Raw genomic sequence first — 8,211 nt, 5'->3', positions numbered from 1 at the left:
TTAAGAAGAAGAAGAAGAAGAAGAAGAAGAAGAAGAAGAAGAAGAAGAAGAAGAAGAAGATTAACACGAATATTAATATGAAGAAGATGAAGAAGAAGAAGAAGAAGAAGAAGAAGATTAAGAAGAAGATTAAGACGAATATTAATATGAAGAAGATGAAGAAGATGATTAAGAAGAAGAAAATTAAGAAGAAGATTTAGAAGACAATTAAGACGAAGAAGACTATGAGGAAGAAGATTATGAAGAAAATTAAATAGAAGAAGAAGAAGAAGAAGCAGAAGAAGAAGCAGAAGAAGAAGAAGAGGATTAAGAAGAAGATTGAGAGACCTGAGCCCTAGGACCATACGTCGGGACTACCGGCCGTGGTGACTCCTTGCTGTCCCCAGTCCGCCTGGCCTTGCTGCTATTCCAGTTTCAACTGTTCTGCCTGCGGTTATGGAACCCCTACCTGTCCCAGACCTGCTGTTTTCAACTCTTAATGATCGGCTATGAAAAGCCAACTGAGATTTATTCCTGATTATTATTTGACCATGCTTGTCACTTATGAACATTTTTGAACATCTTGGCATGGTTCTGTTATAACCTCCACCCGGCACAGCCAGAAGAGGACTGGCCACCCCTCATAGCCTGGTTTCTCTCTAGGTTTCTTCCTAGGTTTTGGCCTTTCTAGGGAGTTTTTCCTAGCCACCGTGCTTCTACACCTGCATTACTAGCTGTTTGGGGTTTTAGGCTGGGTTTCTGTACAGCACTTCGAGATATTAGCTGATGTACGAAGGGCTATATAAAATAAAATTGATTGAAATTGATTGAAGATTAAGAAGAAGAAGATTAAGAAGAAGAAGATTAAAAAGAAGAAGATTAAGAAGAAGAAGAAGATGAAGAAGAAGAAGAAGAAGAAGAAGAAGAAGAAGAAGAAGAAGAAGAAGAAGAAGAAGAAGAAGAAGAAGAATAAAAAGAAGAAGATTATGAAGAAGATTAGGAAGAAGATTATCATGACTAAATAAAAAAGAAGAAGAAGAAGAAGAAGTTTAAGAAGAAGATTAAGAAGAAGAGGATTAAGAAGAAGATTAAGAAGAAGATTATGAAGAAGAAGAAGAAGAAGAAGAAGAAGAAGAAGAAGATTAAGAAGAAGATTAAGATGATTATTAATATGAAGAAGATGATTAAGAAGAAGAAAATTAAGAAGAAGATTATGAAGAAAATTAAGAAGAAGATTTAGAAGACAATTAAGACGAAGAAGACTATGAGGAAGAAGATTATGAAGAAAATTAAGAAGAAAATTAAGAAGAAGAAGATTAAGAAGAAGAAGATTAAGAAGAAGATTAAGAATAAGAGGATTAAGAAGAAGATTAAGAAGAAGATTGTGAAGAAGATTAAGAAGAAGAAGATTATGAAAAAGATTAAGAAGATTATAATGACTAAATAAAAAAGAAGAAGAAGAAGAAGAACATTATGAAGAAAATTAAGAAGAAGATTTAGAAGACAATTAAGATGAAGAAGACTATGAGGAAGAAGATTATGAAGAAGATTAAGAAGAAAATTAAATAGAAGAAGAAGAAGAAGAAGAAGAAGAAGAAGAAGAAGAAGAAGATTAAGAAGAAGAAGAAGAAGAAGAAGAAGAAGAAGATTAAGAAGAAGATTAAGAAGAAGAAGACTAAGAAGAAGAAGAAGAAGAAGAAGTTTAAGAAGAATATTAAGAATAAGAGGATTAAGAAGAAGATTATGAAGAAGATTAACTATGACGAAGAATACTATGAGGAAGAAGATTATGAAGAAGATTAAGAAGAAAATTAAATAGAAGAAGAAGAAGAAGAAGAAGAATAAGGGTTAGGGTTAGGGTTAGGGTTAGGGTTAGGGTTAGGTTTAAGAGGGTTTATGTTTATACTGGTTTCAAACCTTTAGGTTGCACGGGCCTATTGCACCTTTGCCCGGTCTCGAGAACTCAAAAGTGTTAATGTTTTTATTTATTCTTTGATATTCATCCCCAGTGGAGCCAAAGTATTAAGTTTTGAAATCCACCTGGATTCGGCCGCTTTTCTCTGGCCTCTGGTCCAGGTGGATTTCATCTCCAGACCGGTAATATGGAGGGAAGTTGTTGGGTGAATCTGAAAATGTTGGACCAGGTGTGTTTGTAATATGTTTTTTCTAATTGTGTAGAGGTGCTGTTTGAGGCGTGTCAGGACTGTGTGACCGGTTTCTCCTATATAAATATTGTGGCATAGTGTGCATGTTATGGCATAGACAATATTGGTACTATGGATGGTCATGAGTTGTGAAATAGGACTGGAGGTTTGTGCATGTGGATTTTGAATGTGTGAAAGTTGTCTATGATACTGTTGTTCAACGGGTAGTTTGGGAGTAGGTTTATTGGAAAACTTTGCAAAAATTAAGAGATCCCTTAAATTGGGGTTTCTACGGAAAGCTGATATGGGTCTGAATTCCTGAAGTGGGGGGAATGTGCGTTGTGTTTGGGTGAAAGCGAATTTTAGTCTAGAATGAAGGAGTCTGTTTACGTCGGAGAAGGTGCTGATAATGGGTATAATCTGTGGTTCTGTGTCTGTTGGGGAATAGGAACAGGGGGGTCTGGGAAAGGTCTGAGGGTGGAGGACCGGGATAGGATGGGGGGGATAGGGATACATACCCAGAATCGGGAAAGGGATAGGGATAGGCGTGGGCTGTTCCCCCAGGTCAGGAGTCAGTACCTGGTCAAGAGTTCTCCCGGGAGAGTTATGGAGGTTAAGTTTAAGGTTAAGGTTGAGGTTAGGGTTAGGGTTAGGGTTGGGGTTAAGGTTAGGGTTAGGGTTAGGGTTAAGGTTAAAGGTAAGGTTAGGGTTAGGGTTAGGGTTAGGGTTAAGGTTAGGGGTAAGGTTGGGGTTAGGGTTAAGGTTAGGGTTAGGGGTAAGGTTAGGGTTAAGGTTAAAGGTAAGGTTAGGGTTAGGGTTAAGGTTAAGGTTAGAGGTAAGGTTAGGGTTAAGGTTAGGGTTAAGGTTAGGTAAGGTTAGGGGTAAGGTTAGAGTTAGGGTTAAGGTTAGGGTTAGGGTTAGAGTTAAGGTTAGGGTTAAGGTTAGGGTTAAGGTTGGGGTTAAGGTTAGGGTTAGGGTTAGGGTTAGGGTTAAGGTTAGGGTTAAGGTTAGGGTTAAGGTTATGGTTAAGGTTAAGGTTAAGGTTAGGGTTAGGGTTAGGGGTAGGGGTAGGGTTAGGAGGATCAGGCAATCTATTCTGGGTGAAGCCCGCCAATGTGTTGGCCTTTATATACCTCAGTGATCGCTTTGAATATCCCCTCTTTCTCAGTGCACTAAAAAGAGTCTTTGTGGCTAGATTAAAGTCTTTATGTTGTGTACATAATCTATGAAATCGAATGAGTTGTGATTTTACAATACCAGTGAATGTATGTTTTGGGTGATAACTGGACTTATGAAGTAAGGCATGTGTGTCTGTGTCTTTAAAGTATACTTTTGTTTGTAAAGAGACTATGTGTGTTTCAGTCTCTGGAAAGAATATTGTTGTATCCAGGAAGTTAATTGTATGTGGGTGAATGACATATTTAACAGTTATGGTTGGGTGATGGTTATTGAGTATTTCAATAAACGTTTTGAAATGTACCAGATCATGTTCCCACACTCCGAAGATATCATCCAGGTATCGTCTATAAAACATGGGACGCAATGGGCATTTATCTAAGGCTGTCAACTCCCAGTCCGCCATATAAATATTAGCATAGGCTGGGGCAAACTTTTTTGCCCATCACCGTCCCATGAATCTGTAAGTAGTGTTTATTATTGAATGTGAAATCATTGTTTCTTAATCCAAGCTCTAGAAGCTGTAGGAGGTGTGAGTCTGGTCTATCTGGATCTGGATATCTCCGGAGTGCAGATTTCACTGCTGCTAAACCTGACAAGATATCTATGTTGGTGTAGAGAGAATCTATATCTATAGTGAATAGGTATGCGTTTGCTGGGACTGGAATGTTGTGAAGCGTGTCTATGAAGTGGTATGTGTCCTTCAGAAAGCTGGGGTGCCTTTGTGAAATGGGGTTGAGGAAATAGTCAATAAACTCCGCTGCTGGTGAGGACTCGCTCCCACAGTCCGACACAATAGGTCTTCCCTTCGGGACCTCAAAAGGGACTGTCCAGGTATCTGGTGTTTGATGTATCTTAGGGAGGAGATAGAAGAGTCTCTGTCTGGGTAAGTCTGGTCCATCTAGATATTCCTTTTGTCTATATGTAATGTATTTCTTTTTATAAAGATCTAATATTATGTGTCTAATTTTTTATTTGTGTCTGGATCTGTGTAGAGGCAGGAATAGGGGTATAGTGTTGTGTGTTAGAGAGTTGGCGGTGAGCTTCAAAGAGGTACTGTTGGTTGTCCATAATAATTATCTTTGACCCTTTGTCTGCTGGTTTTATAGTTATATGTTTGTGTTTCCTTAATTTAGCTATGGCTTGTCTTTCTTCTACTGTGATATTCTGTTGTGAAGTTATGGTAGCGGTATGGAATTCTCTGATGATGTGGGTATTAGTTTTAATGAGTTTCCTAATGGGTGCTGATATTGTCTGTGATTTTGGTTCCCATCTGGATGGAGCTGTGAACGGTAGGGTTCGGTAATCCGATTTATAATCAAAGTGGTCCAAAAGTTTCAGAGCTCTATGATACCTGTAGATGTCCCTCTGGAGGTCCCCATAGTCAGAATGCAGTGGTGTGGGGATAAAAGTGAGTCCCCTCTCCAGCAGCCGAGTCTCAGAGGGTGATAAGTGAAATGTGGATGAAAGATTAAGGATGTTTGTGTCTTGGTGGAGGGGCTGTGATGTAGGCATACCCTCCCCCCACTATTTTAGCTGTTCCATCCAATGTTGGAGTATTTTTGCCCCTGTATCTGCTGTCCAGTGTATATTGTCTTTCTCTGTGTGGAAATCTGAATGGTGGATTTCTAATAGGGGGTTGTAGTGTGTGGCGATGTGGGAGTTGATATATTTCAACATGGTTTGTTGTTTCTCTGACAGGTGGGGAGAGTAGTTAATGATGGGGAAGTAAATGGTTGCATTAGGATACATCGCTGTTGCTTTACTGTGAAGTGATTGTAGTTGTCCTATGGGTGTTTGTTTCTGTGTTTGATCTTTGTTGTTCAGCCCCAGAGACAGCACAACCACCTTGGTGTTAGGATTTGGGGTAGATTTTGCCAATACCCCAGTAATGTGGTGGAACTGTGCTCCAGGATAACTGTCAATTTGGATGTGTTTGTACGGATGGTAGGGTATTCTTTTTCAAATTTGAATCTCCAATGATAGCAATCGGTTTGAGAGATTTTATTTTCCAGTCATAGATTTTTCTGTTTGTCATGTCATGTCTAGTTGGCTGGTACAAGAATGGGGGGGTGGCTGGGGATGTTGGGGTAGAGTGTCTGGGTGAAGGCAGAGGGGTGAGTCTCACAGTGGGCTCTGAAGGAACCCTATTTTTTGGAGACAGACTAAGTGGGGTGGGTAAGAGGTATCTGGTGTGTGGAGAGGTTAGTATTGGGGAAGGTTCAGACAGGAAACTATTGGGATTGATTTTCCCTTTGGTTTCTGCCATCATCACAACTTTTTCCACCTTTACTCCTCTTTCCATAGTCACCACCTCAGCAGGGTTTTGGTGTTTATTTAGTTGAACCTCTGTTGGAACAAGAGTGGAGATGTTAGTGTCTGACCCAGAGAGGTCAGAAATGTTTAGATCAGATTGAATCGCTACATTGCTGATAATTGGTGTTTGGGGTGGTTGTGTGGTCTCCGTGGCCCTAGTCAATGTGGGGGCACTCCTGGAATCAAGTTGGCTGCAGGGTCTGTGTATCACCTGCGCCTGGACTGTGATGGTCTTAGTCTGGGCTATGGTGTGCTTTGTCTTTACCATAATTGACTGGAGAGTGGGAAATTCCTCCTCTCTAAGTTCAAAGTCTACTATAAATTCATCAGGGTCAGGTGGTGGGGAGGTGAACTGAGGATAAGCAAGGGTATCCCTATTAGGAGTTGGGGAAGGTACGGGTGGTATGTTATCTGGAGCCTTAGTCAGTGTCGAAGCTACGGGTATGGTAACAGTGCCCCTTGAGGACCAAGCCAAATCTGGAGAGGATGTTGGTTTGCTCCTAACAGACCTAGGAGCCAAAGTTGGGGCTTTAATTGCTTCAAGTCTCGGAACTGGTCGTGGTACCCTTCCTAAGGAGGATTGAGTCAGCCTGGAGGCCAGAGTGGATGGTAGTGTCCCGGCTAGGACGTGTGGGGAAGACCCTGAAGTTGGTAAGCTGGTCTTGGCTCTGGCTGTGGCTGTGGAACATGGCCATGAGGCTAGAGTAGGTCGTCTGGCCTGTGCTAAAGCTGGATTTGGTTCTAAAGCACTAGTGGATGGTGAGTCCTCTAACAGTGATTGCACTATGGGGACTGTACTGTCACGTAATTTGTGCCTGTACCTGTGTTGGGCCCAACGAGCTGCTGTCTGGAAGGCACTACTGTTAAACGGGAAGCCTGTAGGGGATAGAGTGTTTAGTATTGCCTGGTAGTGTTCATGCAAGATATGCATATTTGCTGACATCCAATTTTTTGTATTATCAGCTACTTTCTGCTTTGTCTCTATGTTGGGGGATGATGGTTTAATAAAGTCTGTGAGTTTAGTGACCTGTTTCATCATCCCCACTGGAAATGTCTGAGTGTTGAGTGCATGTTCAATGATTTGTTTGTGGTGTATGGCTTGTATCAGTTTGAAGTAGGTCTTAGTTGTGTGTTGAGTGGAAGGTGTGTTAGGCATTGTGTGTTGTGCTGTAGTGTGGGTGTTTGTCTCCCCCCTCCTGCGGAAGGGTGTTCAAAACAGTGAATCTATTGCTAAGCATATTTAACCCAGCTAATGTTCAGTCACATACAGATAGTGGTTGTTGAATTATGCTTACCACATTCTGTGGGTGATAAAGCCTGGAAAGAGGGGTATTAGCACAGGTGGATGTTACAACCAACTTGACTGTTATACCGTTGAAGTGATAAATTCCTTTAAAGTTTTATTGATTCATTATCCTTTTTGTACCGGCTGGGAGCGACCCAGGTAGCTTATGTTATCCGTTGTCTTCTTATCTTCTTGATTTCTGGATTGTCTTTTAAAGTTTTCCGTTGTTGGTTCTTCAGTTGTCTTCGGTTGTTAGTTCTTAAGTTGTATCTTGTTTCCTCCCAATAGCTGGATTAAAATTTACCTTTATTATTTAAAAACTTTCAAAAGCAAATTTCAATAAGTTCACTGTATCAAACAAAGGGAAAAGGGAAAAAAAGGCCTGACGTTTCGCATGTATAATGCTTCTTCAGAGGCTAAGAAGAGCTGTCTTTGAGGAAGGGATATAAATCCTGGTTGGAAGTGGAGAGGGGTGGGTTCTCAACCCATTAAAAGAAGACTATTGGTTCATATAGTCTGATTGGATCTTAAAATAGTGTTTGCTAGTATGCTAGGTTGAAAGGGCATAAGTCAAAAAGGCTTAGGCTGATGTGTCAATGTCTGATTGGTCCTTAGCTGATATTAGCTAGTATGGTAGGTTGAGAGTACAATGGAACCCACTTATATCGGAAAATAGAGGGGCAAATAGGGTAAAACTGTAAATAAAAGGAGAATAAGAGAGAGAAAAAAAGAAAGGGGGGGAGGGGGAGAAGTTTAAATCAGTATATATTGTAAGAACAATGATTGTTTCCCTCCATTTGGGTATTGTGAGTTGCCACACCATTGCTATTTTTTTATTTAAAAAAAAATGATATTTTTGGAAATAATCAGAAAATTATACAAATACAAAATAAAAATTATACTACGATAGAATAGAATGTACCTACATAGAAGTAGAATCTATCTAGGAAGGGATCATTAAAATGTACTAAAATGCCTACATAATCTACCTGGGTTCTAGTGGGTGCGGTTATGTAAATATATGTAGGTGTTGCATCATGGGTCTATCTATTCGGGGGGGGGAAAACCACGAATGGAATCCATGTCTTTGTCCGTCACTAGCATCAGGAGGGATACTTGTTGGGTTATTACAGCAACCACCAACCTGAAAACTATTTAAAAGAAATAAATCAAATAAAAACAATATCTTGTCAGTTAAAATGTATCCCTACAGAAGCTTGTCAGTAAGTCAGCTTTCTGTAGTACAATATTGTCAATGTTTCCTTTATCATACGTGGATGGTGAGTGTGTGTTTGATCTCTCCAATAGGTG

General features: G+C 40.2%; 1 long non-coding RNA gene across 1 annotated transcript; it reads right to left on the bottom strand.

Annotated features, from left to right (window-relative positions):
- Window positions 1-5,325: 5,325 nt before the first annotated feature.
- Window positions 5,326-6,985, bottom strand: LOC121561608. The gene is made up of 3 exons (XR_005999284.2): window positions 6,911-6,985; window positions 6,437-6,491; window positions 5,326-5,648 (listed from the first exon to the last, which is right to left on the bottom strand). It is a non-coding gene; the product is annotated as an uncharacterized LOC121561608 (long non-coding RNA).
- Between the last annotated feature and the right edge of the window lie 1,226 nt (window positions 6,986-8,211).

This window comes from Coregonus clupeaformis, unplaced genomic scaffold, assembly GCF_020615455.1.
Source record: "Coregonus clupeaformis isolate EN_2021a unplaced genomic scaffold, ASM2061545v1 scaf3543, whole genome shotgun sequence".
NCBI classification, from domain to species: domain Eukaryota; kingdom Metazoa; phylum Chordata; class Actinopteri; order Salmoniformes; family Salmonidae; genus Coregonus; species Coregonus clupeaformis.
The sequence above is the reverse complement of the archived record's forward strand: the minus strand, read 5'-3'. Positions and strand labels throughout refer to the sequence as shown.